The 25,362-nt window shown below is 41.7% G+C and overlaps 1 pseudogene; it reads left to right on the top strand.

The window, feature by feature from the left end:
• The first annotated feature begins 23,293 nt into the window (after positions 1–23,293).
• Positions 23,294–24,090, top strand: LOC118993676 (60S acidic ribosomal protein P0-like; annotated as a pseudogene).
• Positions 24,091–25,362: the final 1,272 nt, after the last annotated feature.

Here is a 25,362-nt window from a genome sequence, read left to right as displayed (position 1 = left end):
ATTCTTATGTAGATAATAATCATCAGAGGAGCATATTTAAGAAATGCGTTAGTTAAATTGCAAACACATCATCTCTAGAACCAAAAGAATCAGAATCTGGGAAACCTGTAGTGCATTTTTAAGCCACTATACAGGAGATTCTGATGTATTCCAAAGTTTAGAAGCTTTTGTGACAGAGAGGTCTGTGGACCACCCAGTCCAGGCAGTCAGAAAATTATTAAGTTGTGAAACTTCTCTTCTCAGTATTCCTTTTCTTCATATTTTTTTTTCTCTACTCGGCTCTTAGGTTTCTCAGTTCTCACCCTAGCAAGCAGACTTTCGCAAATAATTTTTAAGTGTTATTCTAAGGATATCAAATTGGTGTGCTTTCTTATGCTTCCTTTCAAGGGAAATTACACAGTCCACAGTCCCTGCTTAGGGGGCCCTGTGACCCTGTCTGCCTCCTAAGCAGCACCCCTCCCCCACACCTAGCCACAGTTTATTGGCTCAGTGTGCCTTTAAGAAAAGTCAGCCTTGAGCTGATTCCAGTAAACTGAGCATGGCCATAATGTGGTCTCCTGAAAAAGCAGTGCAGAAGCCAGGCCAGTGCAATTCCTGCACTCGGTGTGATGGATCTAAATGCAGTAAACTCGTGGAGCTAACAAGTCAGATTGGTCGTACCTGGGGCTTCAGGGCAAAGGGATGTTGTGTGACTGCATAATGGTTCAGGGTTTCTCTTGGGGAGATGAAAATGTTTTAGAACTAGATGGAGGTGGTAGTTGCACAACACTATCACTGTAGTAAATGCCACTGAGTTGTGTACTTTAAAATGGTGAATTTCGCATTCTATGAATTTCCACTGAAGAATAAAGATCAAGGAAGTGAGTGTGGAATGGATGTGAGGCCATAACAGCCCCCAGAGAACCATGTTCTGTGAGAGATCCTAGGGGACATGCTCTTCACATCAGGCACAGTCTGGTGAGGGGACACCAGCATCAGGAGGAAGTTCCATGCGGTCACCCCTGTGGGTAGGACTAAGGGTAGAAGAGGAAGTCACAGAACTCATCTATGTGGGTATTACAGGGTCTTGAAACAAGAGAGGTTGGGTTTTGGTGCTTAACTGCCAGAGGTAGGTAAGGGGCTTCCACAAGTATTGTAAAAACCAGGAAGATCAGAAGGGCAACCAAGGATGCTTGACACACAGGGAGCTGTGCAGATAGGGATGCTTAGTATATATAACGATATATAAGTGTATAAATATATATATGTAACACTTAAAAAGCAGAAGTAGTCCTTAGAAATTTAGACTACCTTTCAGGTATTCAGAACTTGCGGGAGCTGAGCACACTGGGCTGTTTTTCTTGTACTGACATGGTCGCCCTGCTGAGCTTGTCAGATGCAGGCACACTTGTGGGTGGGCAGGAGGTCTCTGGGAGATGAGTCTGTATCTGGGATTGACTATTGGATAAACAGGCAATCCCCAGACAGGAAGCAGGAAGTCAAATGGTAGGACCCGGGTGGACAGGAGAGGGAGTCCTCCCTCTATCTGTGTCTTCTGTTCTCGGCCTGGATTTTGAGGTCTTGGCCCATTGATGGGGAAATGTAGATGGTGAGGAGGGGAAGCGCCACTATAGAGGTATGATAAAGTATTTGGATTTTATCCACTGGTGAGGTGAAAGCACTGGAATATTATAAATGAAGACAGATATGATTTACATTTCAAAATTGTAACCTCCAGAGCTATTAAAATATTGTGATACTTGCCCTGGATAGAAGGCATATATCATGATACTCAAGCAATATTCTTATCCATTTGTGAAGGAAAGTCACATTGTATGACTTTAGGTCACCCATATTTCATATTTCCACTGCCCTTCATATTTCCACTGTCTTCTGAGTTTTATCTTAAAGCAGGTGTGAACTAGTCACTCTACCATTTTACCCTGGAATTATAAACCACAGGGTTGGTGAAGGCCTCAAAAGAGTGTCTAGTTCAACCTGCAGACTTCCAGGCAGGTCCACACCTCAGTCATCTCAGACACAGAAAATTTAAATTACACGTTGATGCTGGCCCTGTGGGCCAGTTTCCTGTCTCCCCTGGTGTGACAAGAATACTCACCACCACTCTGATCAGAGGCTTGAAAATGATTCAGATTGTTCTAAAGAAATTCAACAACAACAACAGGAAAAACAGGAAACTAAAAAGATCTTGGGTGCCTTTGGATGCTCAGAATCTAGTCTTCCTAAATCTCCACTCTGACTATTCCAATCTACTATTGAACTTTTTCCATAAAATGCATCACTTCCATTCCAGTCCATTCCGGAAATGTTGATGGAGCACCCAGTGGTATGGCACTGTGCCAGCGCAGAGGAGTTACTGACACTTGAGACAAGGTTCTAAAATGGAAAATCAGGCCTCTGAAAAGTCATGTGAAAGGATATATATATATCCCCCCAAATGGAATTTATTTATAAAAATTGTGTGTTTATTCTTATATGTCTAAACTTCATCCACCTTCAAAATATTCTTCATTTGATGCAATACACCTATCAAGACATTTTTTTCCACTGCTCAAAACTGTTTTTGAACTCGTCAATTTTGGTGCCTTTTAGTGCTTCTGCTGTTTTTGTTTCACCTCTTCCACATCAGCAAAATGTTTCCCTTCAGGGATTTTTTTCATCCTCAACAAAAAAAGCCATGCAGGGGGACATAGGGTGAATGGGGAGGGTGGGGCATGGGGGTCACACCCTTTTTTGGTAAAAAAAAAAGGGTGTGACCCCCATGCCCCACCCTCCTCTGCACTCAGTGTTGTGTAGGCAGGTGCACTTATTAATCACCCATGATGAAAGGGACAAACGCATTGAAAGAGTCTTCAAAACAAAAATTCACTGAAGCCAATTGCAGACTCTCACAACAATGCCAGCTGATAAAGTGATGCAGATGGGTGCCTAGAACACTCACCTAGCAGAAGCCAACTGTACTATAAAGGGCCCATTGTCCAAAATCTTAGCATAGGACTTCTAGTTTAAATCATTTGCTATTATTAGAAAACTCAACCTGGCTGGTGTAGCTCAGTGGATTGAGCTCAGGCCTGCGAACCACACGGTCGCGGTTCGATTCCCAGTCAGGGCCCATACCTGGGTTGCAGGCCAGTCCCCTGCAGGGGACTCACAAGAGGCAACCATACATTGATCTTTTTCTCCTCCCTTCCCCTCTAAAGATAAATAAATAAAATATTTTTTAAAAAAGAAAACTCAACATAATAAGAAGAGCAAAAAAGTAAAAGAAAACCTGTTTAAGGTATGGCAAGAGAGGAAAAAACACTGGAAAAAATATGCCAAGATCCGTGTCATCCTGGCCCTTTTCTCCCATTTTCAAAAATCCTTCCAGTAGTTTTGCTGTCTCAGGCACATATTGACAAATACCGGTAATGGAAACATATTAGAGCAGCAGTACTCTGAGGAATCTATCTAGCTTTTAAATGTGGTTCCATTATGGGATTACACTGGCACCTCCAAGTCTAATACCCAAGTACTGAGGTTGGGGGATGTGCCCCCAGGGGGGTTCAGACAAAATGACAAAGGAGACCAGTCAAGCTCTATGGCAGCAGATAATATATTCTTTTTCCAAACAACCACAAAGCCTTTTAAAAAGCAAATGGAATAAGAATGTGAACTAAAAGTCTCCCTCTCTATAATAAACAGATGGTGAGGAAGAAAGTAGAGAGCAGGTGAATTGCCAAAGAAAAGGCAGTAGTGCGAAAACCATCAAAATCTTAGAGTTTATTATATACCGCTTTTCAAGAAATGAGAGATATGAAGCCAGAAAAATATCAGTTTAGTGATTTTTGAACACACAATTCCTTTCCCAGAGGCAAAGAAAGAGAAGCAAGCCTCATGAAATGCTGGCAATTATGCAGATGGCAGGAAGAATATAAGAAAAAACTTCACTGATGATGCAAGCCCACAGAACAAGGGAGAGTGTCAAGGAGGCAAAAAGTTGTCTGAATTGTTTACCATTCTGAGTACACCAACAGCTCAGCAAACATTTATCTGAGTTGTGAAAAATTACCCTCTGAAATCAAGGAAATTAACCAAGAAGTTAAACATTTATTAAAAACAAGATTAGAGATTATAGGAGGAAGATCCAGTCTGAAGAGTCAGCAAAAGCTGAATCAGCTGATTTCTAGCTGTGGGGCACATTGTATTTGATCCGGGGCAAAAGTCCTGATGTAGGGCTTCTGGAGGTCCCATTGCTTTGGGGGCTTCAAGGCTGTGCTGCAAGAAATAGCAGTTGGTCTCAGCTCTTCCTGAGAAAAGCTGATGACACCACCACTGAACAACCTGGGACCTCTGACCCTTCCATGACGCTTGTACCCAGAGAAGGGAAGCCAGAACTTGTTTGCAAGCCAGTTAACTGCTTAGGTTGGGAGGTTGGGGATTGGGCAACATTCAAGATTAAACCCAGCCCCAAGTCTTTCAGCACCAGTTGCCAAGGCCTAGAATCTAATGCCCAGGTGAATAAAGTCCTTTGCAGTGAGTGGCAGAGTTTTGCCTCCTCTGATCCCTTTTGTGCCAACAGGAAATATCATTTGAATAGACAACGGAGACTTTGATGTGCTTCTTAGCACAGTACTGAGAACATGGGATGTTGCAGGGATGTACACACAGCTATTTTGGGAGGGGTGAAGGTGAGGAAGAGGGCTTTCCTGATGACAGTTATGTATTTAACATATTCTCCTCTCTGTGTGAGTCTTTTTCTCACTCGGAGTGAGACCTAGCAAATATCAGGTTTGTATGAACAGACTTTTGAGCTAATTTTGAGCTATCGGGACATTCAGGGGTTCACATAGCTTTAAGACATGCAGGACGTCGGCTGCAAATTCTAATGTAACTAAAGGATGACAAAGGGATTTTTTAAAAATCTCATTTTCTTTTCTGGTGAAAATTTGGTCATGTAAAAATTTTATATGTCTTAATTCACTGAGTTCTAGGAAAAGGAGCCAGTAACAGGTACTCACAAAAAGGTAAATTTTACTACCTGAGGGTTCTGTGCTGTTACCTTTCATCACAGACTTTTGAGCTATGACAATATTTAAATTTCAATATCCTTTAGTTCCAGAAAGTTCAAGTGATGGCATAATGTACATACTAAAATAAAAGTACATTATAAAAAAAGTTTATCTTTCAAATAATTTGCATTAGTATTCAGAGAGAAGAAAAATTAGCTCTTCATGAAGTTCCTTCCTACTAAAAGTTATTATAAATTTATGCTTCACAATTAGAAATGTGAAATGTATCAGTCAGGGTTCAGCAGCAGAAAATGGAAGTACCCTAGGCATTTTAAGCAGAAAGGAATTTAATACTGTGAGTTATATGTTTACAAAATCTTCAGAAGGCTTGGGGGAACAGCCCTCCAGAAGCTGCTGCACCTTCATAGTCATCACCAAAAAGGTAGGGAATTAGGAAGCTGCCCAATATGATATCATATGCAGAAAACCCTAAGACTCTACCAAAAGCTATTAGAACTAATAAATGAATTCAGTAAAGTTGTAGTATACAGTATCAATATACAAAAATCTGTTGTTTCTATAATAATTATTATTCTACAACAATTAAAAGTGGAAATTAAAAAACAACCCAATTTATAATTATATCAAAGCATAAAATATATAGCAGTAAATTTAACCAAGGATGTGAAAACCCATACCCTGAAAACTATAAGATATTGAAAAATATATGAATAAATAATAGGATATATTTCTTTCTTTTTTAAGAAAGATTTTATTTATGACTTCTGGCCAAGGTGAAAGAATAGGTAGATACACTTTCCCTCCTCACACATCTAAAAGAAGTACAACAACAAATTTAAAAACAAAAAATAACCAGAACTGCCAGAAAATTGAACTGTATAGAAGTCCAACAACCAACATATAAAAGGAGAAACATTTATCCAGACTGGTAGGAGGGGCAGAGATGAGCAGTGCAAGTGGAGAGGACTGAGCAACATGGTGGCTGGAGGACTGGGTGAGGTGGTGGCAGCTGGAGTGGGCAGTCCTACATTTTTGTGCAGATAAACTGAGAACAACTGGGGAGTGAGACAGACCACGAAACCCAGGGTTCCATTGCATGGAAATAAAGCCTCAAAACCTCTGACAGAAAAAAACCTGTGGGGGTTAAGGCAGCAGGAGAAACTTCCAGCCTCACAAGAGTTCATTGGAAAAAACTACAGGGTCCTAGAACATACACAAACCCACCCACCTAGGACTCAGCACCAGAAGATCCCAATTTTCTTGTGGGTAGCAGTGAAAATGACTGAAAGCCAGCAGAGAGCTGAGCAAGCGTCATTGTTCTCTCTCATACCATACCCCCACATACAGCACCACAACACAGTGACCTGGGTGGCTCCACCCTGGCAAATACCTAAGACTCCACCCCTCACTATTTAACAGGTGTTCTGAGACAAAGAAATATGGCTCAAATGAAAGAACAGATCAAAGCTCCAGAAAAAGTACAAGTAAGTGATGAAGAGATAGCCAACCTATCAGATGCACAGTTCAAAACAGTAGCAATCAGGATGCTCACAGAAATAGTTGAATATGGTCACAAAATAGAGGAAAAAGTGAAGGCTATGAAAACTGAAATTTAAAAAAAAATGTACAGGGAACCAACAGTGACAAGAAGGGAACAAAGACTCAAATCAATGGTTTGGACCAGAGAAAGAAATAAACATTCAAGTAGAACAGAATGAAGAAACAGGAATTCAAAAAAAAAAAAAAAGAGGAGAGACTGACAAACCTCCAGGACAACTTTAAACATTCCAACATCCGAATCAAAGGGGTGCCAGAAGGAGAAAAGGAAGAGCAAGAAATGGAAACTTATTTGAAAAAATAATGAAGGAGAACTTCCCCAACCTGGCAAAGAAAATAGACTTCCAGGAAGTCCAAGAAGCTCAGAGAGTCCCAAAGAAGTTGGACTCAAGGAAGCACACGCCAAGAAACATCATCATTACATTACCTAGATTCAAGATACAGACAGAATCTTAAAAGCAGCAAGAGAAAAGGAGACAGCTACCTACAAAGAAGTGCCCATAAGGCTATCAGGTAATTTCTTAAAAGAAACCTTACAGGCAAGAAGGGGCTGGAAAGAAATATTCCAAGTCATGAAAGGCAAGGACCTACATGCAAAAATACTCTATCCAGAAAAGTTATCATTTAGAATAGAAGGGCAGAAAAAGTGCTTCCAAGATAAGGTCAAGTTAAAGGAGTTCATCATCACCAAGCCTTTATTATATGAAATGTTAATGGGGCTTATATAAGAAAAAGAAGATGACCAAAAATATGGACAGTAAAATGACAACAAACTCACAACTAGCAACAACTGAACATAAAAACAAACTAAGCCAACAACTAGAATAGGGACAGAATGACAGAAATGGAGATCATGTGAAGGGTTATCAGTGGGGAGAGGAAGGGGGAATGGGGAAAAGGTACAGGGACTAAAAAGCATAATTAGTAGCACAAAATAGATAGGCAGGAGTTAAGAATAATATAAGAAATGGAGAAGCCAAAGAACTTATATGTATAACCCATAAACATGAACTAAGGATGGGGGGTTCAGTGCAGAGCGGAATAATGGGGAGGAAAAAATGGGACAACTATAGTAGCATAATCAATAAAATATATGAAAAATGAGAGAAAAAAAGAAACTATACTAATCATGATAGTACAAGCTTGGCTTGAGGATAGATAAATAGATCAATGGAATACAACTGAAAGTCCAGAAATAAATGACTAACTGATTTTTGACAAGTGTGTTAAGACAATTCAATAAGTCAAAAATAGTTTTTCAATAAATGATGCTGGGTCAGCCAGATATCTACATGCAAAAGAGTGAAGTTGGGATCGACCTCACACCACATACAAAAACTAATTCAAAATGGGTCAAACACCTAACTGTATGAGCTGAAAGTACAAAACTCTCAGAATATATAGGTGCTGACCTTTGTGACTTTAAACTAAGCAACGTGGTTTTTTAAGCTATTACATCAAAAATGTAAGCAATATTTTTAAAAAATAAATTAAACTTCAACAAAATATAAAAACCTCTGTACTATAATGTAAAAAACACTACTAATAAAATGAAAAGATAATGCATAGAATGAAAGAAAATACATGCAAATCACATAACTTATAAGGTACTTGTATCAAAAGCATATAAAAATTCTTAAAATTCAACACTAAAAAGGCAAATAGGGCATTTTCTTAAATAAGCAAAGGATTTGAATAGACATTTTACCAAGGAAGATATACAAATGACCAATAAGCACAAGAAAAGATGCTCAACATCATTAGTCACTAAGGAAATGGACTGCCAAAACCACAATGAGATACAATTTCACAATTATTGGGATAATTATAATAAAAATAAAAACAGACACTAAAGGTTGGCAAGGATGTGGAGAAACTGAAACCCTCATACACTACTGGTGGAACGTAAAATAGTGTAGCCACTTTGGGAAAAGGTATGGCAATTAGTCAAAATGTTAAATGGAATTAACATGCGATTCAATAATTGCACTCCTAGATATATTCCCAAGAGAACTGAAAACGTATGTCCACTCAAAAACTTGTATGCAAATGTTCATTGCAGCATTGTTCTAAATATCCAAAGAGTGCAAACAATACAAATGTTCATGAATTGAAAACTACTTATATTGATGACTATACAATGGAATATTATTCAGAAATAAGAAGAAATGAAGTACTGATTCATGCTGCAATATGGAAAAACTTGGAAAACATTATGTTAACTGAAAGAAGCCAGTTACTAAAGGCCACATACTGATTTCATTTACATAAAATATCCAAAATAAGAAAATATTTGCCGACTTCCGCCAAGATGGAGGCATAGGTAGAAACACTGTGCCTTCTCCCACAACCAAGTTTGGATACAACAAAAGTTTTGAAGAACTAAGACACACCCAGAGACCAGAAAACTGAATTATATGGAAGTCCGACAGCTACGAACTGTTCAACGGGGACGGTAAGAGAGGCAGAGCCAGCAGCGGAGCAGGGTCGGGAAGGACGGACCTAGGAGCGCAGGCAGCCCGGATCTAGTCAGGGTGCGGGGCAGACTGACCAAGGTCGCACATTCGCGCGCAGTGAGACGGACCACGCAGGCCCCAGGGAGCGAACTCAGTGGTGGAGGGCTGACAGCGGTGGCACACTCGCGTGCAGTGGAGCGGGGTGCGTGGCCCTGGTGATGGTGGTGGCTGCGGTGCTGGTGGGGGTGGCGGAGGCAGGCGCCCGAGGGAAGCCATTGTCCCTCTTTGACCCCGCCCCCACATACAACGTCACAACCCAGGGACTTAGTTGCCCTGCTCTGGTGAAAACCTAGGGCTCCGTTCCTGCTACTTAACAGGCATGAACAGCCCAAAAGATGGTGCAAGAACTCAAAGTCCCAGAGCCAATAACTCTAAGCGACCAACAGATTGCCAGCCTCTCAGAAGCCCAATTTAAAACACTATTTACCAGGATGCTCACAGAATTGGTAGAGTACAGTCACAAATTAGAGGAACTTAGTCACAAATTAGAGGAACATATGAAGGCTAAACTAATTGAAATGAAGGGAGATGTCCAGGAAACCAATAGCGATGGAAAGGAAAATGGGACTCAAATCAAGGGAGTGGACCAGAAGGAAGAACGAAACATCCAACCAGAAAATAGTAAAGAAACAAGAATTCAAAAAAATGAGGAGAGGCTTAGGAACCTCCAGGACATCTTTAAACGTTCCAACATCCGGATTATAGGGGTACCAGAAGGGGGAAAGAAACAGCCACGAGTGGAAAACGTATTTGAACAAATAATAAAGGAGAACTTCCCCAGTCTGGCAAAGGAAATAGACTTCCAGGAAATCCAGGAAGCTCAGAGAGTGCCAAAGAAGTTGGACCCAAGAAGGAACACACCAAGGCACATCATAATTACATTAGCCAAGACTAAAATGAAGGAGAGAATCCTAGAAGCAGCAAGGGATAAGGGGACAGTCACCTACAAAGGAGTACCCATCAGACTGTCAGCGGATTTCTCAAAAGAGACCTTACAGGCAAGAAGGGGCTGGAAAGAAGTATTCCAAGTCATGAAATCCAAAGACCTACAGCCAAGATTGCTTTATCCAGCAAAACTTTCATTTAGAATGGAAGGACAGATAAAGTGCTTCTCAGATAAGGTCAAGTTCAAGGAGTTCATCATCACCAAGCCCTTATTATATGAAATGCTAAAGGGACTTATATAAGAAAAAGAAGATGAAAAATATGAACAGTGAAAGGACAGCAAACACACAGTTATTAACAACCACACCTAAAACAAAAGCAAACTAAGAGGACAGCTAGATCAGGAGTGGAACCATAGAAATGAAGAACACATGGAGGGTTAGAAACAGGGGGGTGGGAGGAGGAGAAGGGGGGGGAAGGCACCGAAAATAGCATAGATGGTAGGTAGAAAATAGATAGGGGGAGGGCAAGAATAGTGGGGGAAATATAGAATCTAAAGAAGTTGAGACACGTGGTTATAAACTAAGGGGGGGGAGAAGGGGGGGGAGGGAGTGTGTGGGTGGAGGGGAATGAAGGGGGGGAATAGAACAACTGTAATGGTATAATCAATAAACTATATTTTTTAAAAAAAGAAAATATTTGCCAGGTACTGAGGGTTGAAGGAATGAGGTGACAGCTAAAGGTATGGTATTTCTTTTGGGGGTGATGAAAATGTTCAGTAATTAGTAGTAATGGTTGCTCAACTTTGTGACTATACTAAAAACCTCTGAATTATATCAAGTCATATTTCAATTATTTTTCCAAAAACATTTCTCAAATTAAGCTCTATAAATAAACCACAAAAGCAAAACGTAAATTAACCAATTAAATGTTACATTTCTTGCAGACTGAGTTTGTAGCTTGAATACTATGCTAATTACAACTATATTACATATCAATCTATCCTGGTGCATCCCCTTTTTAAATTTTTAAACTCCTTCCCTCAATGGTCTCAGCAGCACTGTACATCCTCAAGATTCCTATGTTCTATTTAGAGCTTCTGGGTAACTTTAGGGATAAAAAACTTACCAGCATTTCTGAATACTATCCTAAGTGAATTTTAAAAAATCTCATTTCATCCTCTAACCAGAAATTATCATATGATAATTTTTGCTCTCCCCAGCCATCTCCTTCTTCTTCAAGACTGTCTTCTTGGTACCCTAGCTGTGCCAAAAGCACCTTTGGGGATATCATGTGTCTTGTCTTTCCACAATTTTGAAGTTTGTGAGGTATGGTATTTTATATAAATATAGATTCTCTATTTTCAACCCTCTTTCTGACAAAAAGCCACCCCGCACTCTCTTATCTCTCTGCCAATGATTCCTAAACCTGTATTTTCATCCCTGACCTTGGGATCCTTAACTGTCCACAAGGACATTCACAGTTAGCGATGGTCCTATCACTTTATGTATACATATAGAGAGTTCGTACTTTATAAATGAAGTCATAAACATAGCCTCCCTTTACCTCTCTGCATGTCACTAACAACAATCTATATTTTTATAGATTGATAGCATGTGATAGTTAGCATCTTTTTTTACATGGTCTCATTTCACACCCACAGGACCTTTGAGAGGTGGCTGTTGTTGCTATTTCCATTTTACATGAGGACACTGAGACTCAAAGAAGTGATGGATGTGGCAGGTCCAAGACTCAAACCCAAGCCTAAAAGGTCCAAATCTGACCATGGTTATTTTCATGACCCCAACCTGAAGACTCTGAGGAAAGGTTGACTCCCCTCGCCTTTCTTCTTTTCCTGCATAGTCCATCAGTCACCAAGGTGCAGACTGCATGAGCTGACAGAAGTTCACTACTGATACAGGTTTCCTGTTAAATCTGCCTTGGTAACATTTCACCAGTTGGCCCTTTTCATTTCCACAGCTATCGCTAGACGGTACTCTGCCTGCACTGTCACCAGCATCACCTGAGGGCCTGGGAAAACACTGACTACTGGTCACCTGTTGTAGACCTCTCTGCTTGGTTCTAGGAATTGTATCTTGACCCCTTGTGGCTAAGGGCAAGGGATGACCTCTGGAATATGTCTCCGCAGGAGACAAAGCTTGTCTCTGGTAGCAAACACTGCCTCAGTTTCCTCTCCCTGCCCCCAAAGATTGGTCAGAAGTCAATGACGGGTAAGACCCCTCACAGTGGGGGGCAACCTAAGCCAGACTTGTTCACTTGGGAGGCCTTCATGGGAGGACTGGGGGAGGCTGCAACAAAGAGCAATGGACTCTTACCTCCCCCCGGGCTTTGACAAAGTCCAAGTCCCATGTTCTCTAGGAGAAGGGCTTCCTGACTCTAATCCCCTTAAGCCTGAATACCTGTTGGGGAGAGGTGCAGCTCCTTGCCTTGGCATCACAAAGATTTCCTGATAAACCTGTGAAATCTGCTCTGCCAAGAGTGCTTTCATTCATATGTTAAGGGTTCAAGCAGGAAATCCTAAAACTCTGTTCCTGACAGACTCAGACTCATAGTAAGCCCTCAGATTTCTTTGAAATGTTATCTACTGTTTGATCCTTGCCACCCTATATCCCTGTGTGTTAGAATCCAATAAAAGACCCTGGAGGAGGGGGCTCAAGGCCTTTTTCTCCTCAGAGAAACTGGCCACCGCTGGCCTTTTTCCCCTAAGAAACTGGCCACTGCTCATGGTCTTTTCCTCTGGGAAAATGGCCACTTCTCCTCACTAAGCAGATGATATTATGTCTCAATCATATTTACTCTCATCCGTGGCACATGGGGGGACTTGTGAGGAAAGTTGCCCCCACAGTCACCCACCCCCAGAGTTTCTGGGGTGCTGCCTGATAATCTGATTTCCAAACCTTCACTGGCTCTAGATTCCCTACCCCAGTCCATCCTGCATTCCACTGTTCTATTGCTTGGAGATCTAATCTTTTCCCCAAACTGTTTAGCTATAAGCCTGAGGACCAAGGCTCACTCTTCCTTGTATTCTTTCTGCTAACCCATTACCCGACATAGGTCTAGCATGTAAGGCTCCTTTACAGTCTGACCTGAATCCTGGTCCTGAGTTCAAATCCCTGCCAGCTAGGAACTAATACTTTGATCTTGAACAAGGTGCTCTCCAAGGTCAGTTACCTCAGTAAAATGAGATGATTAAGAACACCTATTTTATATAGCCATTAGAGGACTAAGAATAATTTTGAAGGGTTTGGCACAACCAAATGGACAATAAGTACTCAGTAAACACTTGCTGTTATTATTTCCCACTCTGCTCTTTGACTGTGGCTTGCACATTTCCCCTCTATACCTTTAGTCACAACATTCCCCAGGCTTAGAATGTCTGCTTCTCTCAACCCCTTCTCTCTAACCTACCTCTTTCCATCCTTTCAAAATCTGCCTCAAGTCTACATCTCTACTGATTTGTCCTGTTCTTAGCTATCTTTATCACTCATTTGCCCAGAGTCTTATACAACATTTGAACATCTTTTTCACCACTGTGTTAGTTAATTCACATGTTTTCAACCAGAGTACAAGCTCCTTGAGTATAGGAAGCTCATGCAATGTTTGCATATTAATGTTTTTAGTCCCACCCCAAATCTCAAGAGGTATTTGCTGCCTGAAAAATTGTGTCCTTAAGGGACTCAATGGAGAATTAAGGTATTCAGTTGTGTGCCATGTGAAGAAGTAACAAGCAACATGAGAATACCCATTTTTAGATGTCTTGGCTTCAGGGTTTAACTTAATTCTGTTAACACTGGATCTGTTTTCAGCAGGGCTTGAGATTTTTTTTTCTCTTAAGCTGCAGCTTCTTGGCTGAAATGCAGTGGGGTTGCCATTCTGTAGTGAAATCTGTAACCATGCCACTCAAAATAAGAGGACTCCTTGTGGGGAAAAGCTGAGGGCCAGTTCTTGGAACTTTGATTTTCTTACCTCCCAGACTTAAAGGAGTAACTGCCCCAGTGAGACAACAGATGGAGATGTCAACTTTTGCTCTTGGTCTACATGATATTTACAGAAAAGAAAAAAAAGGCAGAAACAAAGTGGAATAAATGAATTCCAACATTCTCGGAATTCCTGGAACAGAATTGAAGTAGACATTTTCCTGAGGGAGCCATTAGAAGCTATTGTGTTTGGCCATTGGTCTTTTCCATCTTAAGTCATTCAATTTTTGCTTAGTGTTATTCCTGCAGAAACATTTTTGGATTCCATTCTTTCCCCACCACTCTCATGAATACGGTCGAACTAGCTGCCATCAGTGTTAGGCTGGGTTCTAAGTCTGTCACCACACTCACCTGTCTCCACTACTCCTTTCAGGCTGCTTATCACAAGTTTCTTGTCATTTCGTAGATGAATGGGAACTCTGTAGTCTGAGGCTGAGTGTTACAGAGCAGACCAGGGGGCAGGGGTGCAGGGGTTGAATGATATACTATTACTGAAAGGAACCCCCTTTTTCTCTGGGGTTCCCCCCACAGACTAGGTTTGCTTTGCCTGCCACCAGAGGAAAGACATCTCTCAATGCCAGAGATTGGTGAAAAGTAAAGGAATTATTTATTTAAAAGTTATACAGACTCAGAGTAATGACTTAATGTCTTCATTAAATACTTAAGTTCTTTAGAATACTCACAAACGCACACAGTCCTTCCTTCTCCCCTTTGCCTAGTCTGGGATACTGTATCTCAGGAAAAGAAGTAGAAGTCCATGGTTCAGGCAGCCCCTCAGTTCTGGCATCATCTGTTGTGCTGCCACCACGATCTCCAGTTAATCCAAAACCATGTGGCACCTTCTCATGGCCCACCAGCAAGAGTCTTTTCACCCCTTTCTTCCAGGCAAAGTCTCTCTTGCTTCCTAAGCCACATGGCAAAAGGTAGCATCCCAGAGCCGCATGGTCCTAACTCTTACCCAAGCCACGTGGTCTTCACTCTGCCAAAGTCACGTGGTCCCAACTTCTCCCAAGCCGCATGATCCTCTCCTGGTATGGCTGCCATGCCTGGGTTTAAATCCCCGCACCAATCTTCCTCTGTAGTGCCGTTTCTGACTCCTCCCACAATCAGTTACACCTGCCAGCATTCCCACATTCTTCCAGCTTTACTGGGCTGCCATAGTAAGTCTGGGCAGGCATTGCCCCATGGCATGGAGCCAATCATCTCCAAGCTCTCACGCAGATGCTGTAACCAGGGGAAGCTGCTTCCCAGTTACATCTTGGGTGGAAGTCACTTCCATCCCCCTGGCTCAAAGCATGGCCACAGCTATGTAACTTGTCTATGAAACCAGTTAAATGTTATAGATATGTTAAATGATCATGCCACAGGTTAGCTGCAAAACTATTGCTATGCAAAACAGCTCTCAATGGCCCTGCTCCATGTGTCCCATCCCCCAACTCAGACTTGTGTGGGGGTGAGGACATCCTATATATTTTTCTAGTATTTCCTGGACACTCTGAGTTCTGGACCCCATTACAAAGCCCTATTTGCCCCACACCTTGGCTACACCCTGTTACCCGAGTACTCATTTATTCGAGTACTCATTTATTTGAGTACCTGTGATGGCTAAGGTTTTAAATTTATTATCCAATTTAATCTTCAAAGCACTTCATAAGGGAAGTCTTACATTATCTTCATTTAATAGAGTACCGAAATGAGCCTAAGAAGCCACCAAGGGATGGTTACAACCCAGTAGTGAGGGCCATGCGGCCACCAAGGGGGTGTACACTGACCCTAAGATACAGAAAACAGGATGAGTTGACAGATGAATTCTAACTTTTCCATGGAGTTGGAACCCTTTTGGGGAAGTCCAGCATGGGGAGTGGACATGCCTGCTGCACAGTCCAGTGTTTCTACCCCTGGCTGATAGTGATTCCACAGCCAGGACAGTAATGGGATGCACCACGTTGATTCACTTGCTTTCCTGCCTCAGCCCTTTTTTCCTCACCCTCACGGCCCTAGGTGTGTTCCTCCCAAAGAATATACCAGAACTTTAGTCCTTGCTTCAGGCTCTGCTTTCCTGAGGACCTGAGGTAAGACAGTTATGTTTTATTCCCAGTTTAGAACTTTGGGTTACTGTTTTAAAAATAGTCACCTGAGGCATGAAGAGGGTAATGAGTATAGTAATATAAACTATAACAATTCAGGAAATCACCCCACATATAAGCAGCGGGTAGGAACTTCTTGTGAGGATGGAATATGAGTCTGTGTGAATCGAACAAATGATTATTTCTCTAAGAAACAGAAAAGGAAAGGTCAAGTTGAATGTGTATTGTCTTCTCGGAAACTTTGTCAAACTTTTACATTATTTTCAGATATCACACTCTAACCTTTCTAGTAGAACAACTGAGTTTTTCTAGGACAAGTACTAGATCATGCTTTGCAGTATATAATATTGTTGCTAAGGACAAGGAAGAGACCCAAACCATAGAGACGGTATTCAAAGTCCCACTCCTTTTAGTAAAAATAAGTAGTTTGCTTTCCTCTCAAGACTGTGATAAAAACAGTACCAAATTTTAAAATGTTATGCCAGGAAAAAAATTTATTCACAAAATTCCTGTATAAAACTCATCTGTGAACATCACATAAAATGTGGGGGCATATAACGTAGAAAGGCCATCACTATCATGTGTGTATGAGCAGCTATTTTACTCTATAGCTGGATTAAAATGCCATGTCCAAAGTAAGAATCAACTTCTGGCCTGTGTGCAAGTCAAGTTAGGCTAGATGACATGGAACAACAGATACATCTTGAAACCATGCTTTTATTAAGTCTGATGCAGTTGGGTTATCCCCTTTCATGTTGTGGCTAGGCCATATAGAGCAGGTATTCCAAGATCATTACAGCATGGGAAGAGATGGAGAATGCACACCTGTTCTCACATACTTTGGCCTGCACACAACACTTTGAGAAATTCCAGGAGAAAACTATGTGGGGACAGTTATCCCTGCAATGGTACTTGCTTGCATGTGGAAAAAGAATTAATGACTGTCATTGCTGGTTACCAGTGAGAACCCATGCTATAGGAAACTGACATGCATGTGTTAGATTAAATAACCTGAAAGATGTAATGTGACCTAAAAGACCTGCCACGAATCATTACTGATGGATGGTGAGTCTTGGCATGTCCGCAAGTGGAGGTGTTAACCAGGTAAAAAAAAAGGTACATCTGAATGTGAATCCACACTGGGGTTATCCCCACAGGAGAACCAATGGTTGATGACATTCTCTTAATCTTGAATTAGTGTTTAAGAAAATGGATGAACTTCTGGTCAAGATGGAGGTATAGGTATATATTGCTCACCTCTTCACCCAACCACATCAAAATTACAACTAAAGCCCTGCCTGGTGTGGCTCAGTGGATTGAGCGCCAGCCTGCAAACCAAGGGGTTGCAGGTTCGATTCCCAGTCACGGCACATGCCTGGGTTGCAGGCCAGGTCCCCAGTAGTGGGTGTGTGAGAGGCAACCACACACTGATGTTCCTCTCCCTCTCTTTCTCCCTCCCTTACCTTCTCTAAAAATAAATAAATAAAATCTTTTAAAAATTACAACTGAAGTTTAGAACAGCCATCACTCAGAACAATAAGAAATCAAGTTGAATGGAAGTCTGAAAACTATGGAATTAAACAAACCAAATCCATCCTGGTAGGAGGGTTGCAGAACAGGCTGGCTCCTCACCCACATGTGGTAGACATAAATTCAGGAGGGATATCTCAGGAATGAGGAGTCCCAGTCCCCACAGCCCAAGGTTCCAGAACCTGGCTGATAAATCCCAACAACTTCTGGCTGCAAAAACCAGCAGGGACTGAGTTGGTGAAAGAAACTGCTGGATTCCCAAGAAGTTCCTCTTAAGGAACCCACAAAAGGATTCACCTAATCAGATTCACTCCCTCTGAGTTCCAGAACCAGGGTAGCAGCTTGAATGCCCAGTGTTAAACAGGGAGAAACTGAAGTGTCTGATCAAGGCAAATGGAGACCATTGTCCCCTTTCTAAACCCTCCCCCCAAAAGCCAGCAAGCTGCTGCCATATCTGAGACTCCATCAGCCTGGCTAACACTGTTTGACTTGCCCTGGAGATCCCCAGAGACTCCACCCCACTTAATTTATGAGCCCACCCAAGCTGTTTTTCTATATGAATGGCTGCTCTTGGCTCATGCTTCAAAACTTCCTAAATCCTATCAAACAAGCAACAGCTGGCCTCAGTGAGCCCCAGTTCTAGCACTGGCATCAACCAGCCTAGATTCACAGCTTGGCTTCTCCTGGGAATCTCTAATCCCAGAACAAGTAGTAGCCAACAAAGATTGTTTTATAGCTCAGGCAGGGTGGCCCTGGGCAAAACACAGGTGGGGGTTGACCCTGGCCTACATCACCCAGGAAACCTCAGAGTCAGCATACTCAGTGGACAGCTATAAACCGTGTCAGAGCACCACCATCCTGCCCTTGCACAGCTGATCCTCCACAGAAGGTGGAGGTTGGTGGTGGTCAGTGTTCACAGCCCATCCTTGCAGCTGACTTGCTTAGATAAATCCCTCCCATTGATATGCCAAAAGCAACTAAATCTCAACTACAAGAAGAGGGTGTGCTCACCCCACAACAAAGGAGACACCACAAGTATCCAGCTTGAGTAATAGGGGAGGCTGTGCCATTGGATCCTACAGGATACCTCCTACATTAGGCCACACTACCAAGACATGGAGTCGAAGCAGCTCTACCTAATACATAGAAACACAGGGAAGCTGCTAAAATTAGGAGACAAAGAAACACAGCCCAAGTGAAAGAGCGTATCATAACTCCAGAAAAAGAACTAAACAAAATGGAAATAAGCCATCTATCAGATGCACAGTTCAAAGCACTGGTTAGAAGGATGCTCAAGGAACTTAGCGAGGACCTGAACAGCATGAAAAAGATCCAGTCAGGAATGAAGGATACACTAATTAAAATAAAGAACAATTTACAGGGAAACAACAGTAGAGTAGATGAAAGCAAGAATCAAATCAATGATTTGGAATACAAGGAAACAAAAAAAGCAAGTAATTATACCGAGGAGAAGAAAAAAGAATCCAAAACAATGAGGATAGTATAAGCAGCTTCTGGGACAACTTCCAGAGGTCTAACATGTGTATCATAGAGGTGCCAGAAGGATAAGAGGAAGAGCAAGAAATTGGAAATCTATTTTAAAACAATAATGATATAAAACTTACCTAATTTGGTGAAGGAGATAGACATGCCAGTCCAGGAAGCACAGGGAGTCCCAAACAAGATGGGTGCTAAGAGGCCCACTTCAAGACACAAAAACAAAATGTCAAAGGTTAAAGATAAGGAGAGAATATTAAAAGTAGCAAAAGAAAAGAAGTTAGTTACCTACAGGGGAGTTTCCATAAGACTGTCAGCTGATTTCTCAAAAGAAACTTTGCAGGCTAGGAGGGATTGGCAAGACATATTCAAAGTCATGAAAAGCAAGGACCTACAGCCAAGATGCTCTACCCAGCAAAGCTATCATTTAGAATAAAACAGCAGATAAAGAGCTTTCCAGACAAGAAAAAACTAAAGGAGTTCATTATCACCAAACCATTATTATATGAAATGTTAAAGGGACTTATTTAAGAAAAAAAAGATCAAAACTATGAACAATAAAATGACCTAAAATACAAATTTATCAACACTTGAATCGAAAAAATAAACTAAGCAAACAAGAACAGAGACAGAATCATGGATACAGAGAGAATTTTGAAGGATGTCAGATGGGAGGAGAGTGTGGAGTAATGGATGAAAAGGTGAGGGGATCAAGAAGCACAAATAGGTAGTTACAGAGTAGTCGTCGGGATGTAAAGTACAGTGTAGGAAATGGAGTAGCCAAAGAATGTATACACATGTCCACAAACATGAACAATGGTGGGGGGAATTATCTCAGGGAGTGGATGGTACTGGGTGAAGGGTTGAAGGAAACAGTAAAAGTTAGGACAACTGTAATAGCATAATCAATAAAATATAGTTTAAAAAAGAAAATAACAATAGCACTAATAAAAAAGTGAAAAAATACCTCCAGCCAAGATGGAGACATAGGTAGACACACTGTGCCTCCTCTCACAACTAAAAGAAGGACAAGAACAAATTTAAAAACAAAAACAAACAGAACTGACAGAATATCAAATGTATAGAAGTCTGACAACCAAGAAGTTAAAGAAGAAACATTCATCCAGACCAATAGGAGGGGCAGAGATGGGCAGCCAGGATGGAGAGGATTTGCAGCAAGGTGGTAGCTGGTGGATGAGGCAAGGCAGCAGCTGGAGGAGCGGGCAGTCCCACATTTGCGTGCAGATAAACCAAGGGAAACAACTGGGGATCTAGACAGACTATGCAACCCAGAGTTCCAGTGCAGGGAAATGAAGCCCCAAAACCTCTGACTAGAAAATTCTGTGAGGGTTGAGGCAGTGGAAGAAACGCCGAGCCTCACAGGAGAATTTGTTGGAGAGACCCACATGGTCCTAGAACATGCACAAACCCATCTACCAGTAATCAGCACCATAAGGGCCCAGTTGGCTTGTGGGTAGCAGCAGCAGTGACTGAAAGCCAAGGAGAGCTGAACAAGTGGCATTGTTCCCTCTTGACCCCTCCCCCATATACAGCACCACAACCCAGCAACATGGGTTGCCCCACCCGGGCAAATACCTAAGGCTCTGTCCCTTACTATGTAACAAGCATGCTGAAACAAACAAAAAAATGGCCCAAATGAAAACAGATCAAAGCTCTAGAAAAAATACAACTCAGCAATAAAGAGATAGCCAATCTATCAGAAGCACAGTTCAAAACACTGGTATTCAGAATGCTCACAAAATTGGTTGAATATGGTTGCAAAACAGAGGAAAAAGTGAAGGCTATGAAAACTAAAATTAAAAAAAAATGTACAGGAAACCAACAGTAACAGGAAGGGAACAGGGACTCAAACCAACAGTTTGGACCAGAAGGGAGAAATAAATATTCAGCCAGAACAGAATGAAGAAACAAGAATTCAAAAAAATGAGGAGAGGCTTAGGAACCTCCAGGACAACTTTAAATGTTCCAATATCTGAATCATAGGGGTGCCAAAAGGAGAAGAACAACAGCAAAAAATTGAAAACTTATTTGAACAAATAATAAAGGAGAACTTCCCTAATGTGGCAGAGGAAATAGACTTCCAGGAAGTCCAGGAAGCTCAGAGAGTACCCCAAAAGTGGGACCCCAGGAAGCACACACCAAGGCACATCATAATGACATTACCAAAGTGAAAGATAAGGAAAAAAAATTTAAAGCAGCAAGAGAAAAGGGGACAGCTACCTACAAAGGAGTGCCCATAAGGCTATCAGCTAATTTCTCAAAAAAAAAAAAAACTTACAGGAAAGAAGGGGCTGAAAATAAATATTCCAAGTCATGAAAGGCAAGGACTTACATCCAAGGTTACTCTATCCAGCAAAGCTATCACTTAGAATGGAAGGGCAGAAAAAGTGCTTCCAAGATAAGGTCAAGTTCAAGGAGTTCATCATCACCAAGCTTAGAATGGAAGGGCAGAAAAAGTCCTTCCAAGATAAGGTCAAGTTCAAGGAGTTCATCATCACCAAGCTCTTATTATATGAAATGGTAAAGGGACTATGTAAGAAAAGAAGATGACCAAAAATATGGACAGTAAAATGACAACAAGCTCACAACTATCAAAAACTAAACCTAAAAAAAACGAAAACAAAAACAAACTAAGCAAACAACTACAACAGGAACAGAATGACAGAAATGGAGATCACATGGAGTGTTATCAGTGGGAAGGCAGAGGGGAGAGAAAGAGAAAAAGGTGCAGGGAATGAGTAGCATAAATAGGTACAAAATAGACAGGGGTGGGTTAAAATAGTATAGGAAACATAGAAGCCAAAGAACTTGTGTGTAGGACCCATGGACATGAACTAAAGTGGGGGAATGTGGGTGGGAGGGAGTGTGCAGGGCGAAAGGGAATAAAGGGGGGAAATGGGCCAACTGAAATAGCATAATCAATAAAATAAATTTTTAAAGAAGGAAATCACTGACAAAAGATGAAAAAATAAAAAATATTCTGTACCGAATTTACACAAAATTAAAGGTTTTATAAGTTTATTTTTTTTCAATTTTTTATTTAATTATTTTTCAAGTACAGTTTTCAGTCTATTACTCCCATCCCATCCCACCCCCCATCCTCCCCCCTCCCTCCCATTTCCACCCTTCTCAGTTGTTGTCCATGTATCCTTTATATAGGTTCCTCTAAATCCCTCCCTTATTTCCCCTGAAATTCCCTCCCCTCTCCCCTCTGGTCAAGGTTTTATAAGTTTAAAAGAAGAAAAGAAAATGGAGAAAATTGCACCAATCATCCACATGAATATCCTTTTTTTTCAGTACATGCATTTGGATTATTGGTGCAATTTTTGTTGTAGGAAAAATGGAGTAGCCAACATCAGACACTGCTTTTCCAAAATGAGTTATGCTGGCTGCCAAAGCAGAGAATGCTTACATGAGGTTTTGAAGTGAAGAATGGTAATTGTAATAAAGGTCGTTTCTGTGATTTCAGGATATTGGTTCAACTGACATCTGGCAGCAAATTTTTAATATCTTGAAGGACCAGAATCAATCATTTCAGGCCCAAACTATAAAAATTCTTAACATTGATAATAGGCTGTCCAGACTTCATAAGACAACCAAGCTCTATTGCTAATGGCTCAGGCCCTGAAAGCTGGACTCTTTCCAACTCTGCTCATTGGTGAAATAGATCAATGGCATATGATTGCACATGTTTAAAACTCATGTCCCTGTGTTACAACAGAACATGAAGGTATTATTTTCAGGGCTATCTGCAACCTAATAATGGATTAGGCACCCATTAATTCACCAGTATCTCCCAAGCTGAAACAGTCCATCTCTCAGCTTTTGAACAGGACAAGACCTTAACAACTGCAGGGTGCTAAGAGGTATCCTAGGAAGACAGCTTCTCATAGTTTTTGAAAGGATTTGACAAATTCACCAAACACTTGCCATCTGAAATGCCCTATGCCTTTGAGTCAGGATGCTCTAATTCATCAGAAATAAGGAATAAGAAAGAAAATCAGTGGGAACCTCATCCATGCATCTATCCATATACTGTCTAGACAAATGTACTTTTTGTAAAATATCACAAAATATTATCCGTAATATGAAATCTATTATTTAGAATGTTAATGCCTCCTCTTATCCGGCATCATTGTGAGAGTGACATTGTCTTTAAACCTGTGAGACAATCCCAAATGCACCCTGTGATGCCCAGGGAAGACAGGGTTACCTGGAAGCCCTTTTCTTCTTTAAGATCTACTTCTTGGATGATTATCCAAAACACCTCATTGTGGGAACAGACAATGACAGCTGCAAGCAGATGCAGCAGATCTGCACATTCCTGAGAGGGAAGGCTGTGGTCCTGATGGGCAAGAAGCACAATGTACAAGGCTGTCCCAAGCGAGTTTTCTGTGCAGCAGGGAGAACCTCAATGTAAAGTCATTCTGCCAGCTCAGGACACTGGTTGGGGGCCCAAAAAGATCTCCTCCTCCCAGGCTTTAGGCCTCACCACTACAATCTCCAGAAACACCATTGAAATCCTGAGTGACATGTGGCTTTTAAAACGGGAGAGAAAGTGGAGCCAGTACAACCACACTGCTGAACACCTCCCCGCCTTATCCCTTGAGCAGATCAATCTGCAGATACTTGACAATGGAGGCAGCTACAGCCCAGAAGTGCTTAACATCCCTGAGGAGCCTCTGCATTCTTGATTCCTGCAAAGTGCCCCCAAAATTGCTGGGGCATGTCTGCAGATTGGTTAGCCAGCTGTTGCATCAGTACCCCATTCTAGCATCAATGGACACCAGTGGATCCAGCCTTTGCCTTTGGAGACCGATTACACCTTCCCACTCGCTGAAAAGTCCCAGGCCCTCTTGGCTGATCTGTCTGCATTTGTAGCTGCTGCCCTGTGGCTGCTGCCCATCCAGCTGACGCAGCCCCAGCCAACGTGGAAGCAAAGGAAGAGTGAGAGGAGTGGGACAGGAACATGGGATTTGGTCTCTAACTAGTTACCAAAAACACCGACACAACCAGTTTTGTGAAACAAAAAAATAGAGGCTTACTTCTCTTAAATTTAATACAAAGGTTAACAAGTATTTTTATTTAAAATTGTGGTAAATTTGTCTTTTCTGAAATTGCCTGACTGTGCACAGCACACCATTAAATAGCTCACAAATGAAAAAATATCCCAGGAACATCACTATCTGCTCCTTTGAACAGCCTTTGGGGAGTCAGCAGAGCTGTGGGGCTTATCACTCGGCTTCTGTTAGCTTTGAAGCCCCAGGAGAGGCTGGGCCAGGGGAAGCCTTGTACACTGCTTAAGCCCCTTTACCTCTTTTGTTCCCTTTGTTCTCCTTCCACAGGTCTGCGCAGGAACATCCACAACACTTAGCATTCAGATGGTGGCATTCCACCCAAATGTGAAGCAGATAGTCATTGATTAAAGGCCTGGAGGACAACAGCTGCTCTCAGAGGAGGGAAACAGCCTCTTCTCCGTGACTGTGAGCCCACTGGGGCTGGGAAGGTCTTGCTGATGCTGCAGGCTGTCTTGTATTGTGGCATTTCTCCATTATTTTTTTACTTGCAACTCTCCATAAGTAATATATTTCCTAACACAACCCAATACATATCCATATGTATGTATAACAGAACAAAAGTTCCCCAAATCAATACTTCCCCATCCACTTTGAAATGCACTCTGATACTTTATTTTCCATTTGCTCTGTTCTATTTCATTACTTAAAATGTTCTTAACTGGAGAGCAGATCCCTGGTTTCCAGGAGTGTGAACAGGATGGGTGGGAGGAGAAGGTGACTGTACAGGGGTAACATCAACTTCTGTGTGAGGGAGAGCTCTGTATCTTGATGGTGGTGGCAGTTACACAAATCTACACACGTGACAGAATTACACACATGCACGTAAAGGTGTGTATGTAAAAGTTGGTGAAATCTGATCAAGGTCACTCATCGGTTGTAGTCAGATGTACCAGGCCAATGTTAACCTCTGAGTTTAATAAGATACTGTACTCCTGTAAGATACTGCCATTGGGGGAAGCTGGGTGAATGACTACATGGGACTTCACATAGGACCTATCTGAACTATTTTTGCTTCTTCTTGTACATCGATAATTATTTCAAAAACAAAAGATTTTTAAAATGCTACTCAAGCCCTGGCTGGTATGGCTCAGTTGCTTGGAGCATCATCCCATAGCCAGAAGGTTGTGGGTTTGATTCCTGGTCACAGAACATACCTAGGCTGCAGGTTTGATCCTGGTCCA

Source organism: Sturnira hondurensis, unplaced genomic scaffold (genome assembly GCF_014824575.4).
Source record: "Sturnira hondurensis isolate 20B ecotype Veracruz unplaced genomic scaffold, ASM1482457v3 Scaffold0008860, whole genome shotgun sequence".
Lineage (NCBI taxonomy): Eukaryota > Metazoa > Chordata > Mammalia > Chiroptera > Phyllostomidae > Sturnira > Sturnira hondurensis.
This window is presented reverse-complemented; position numbering and strand designations above follow the sequence as displayed.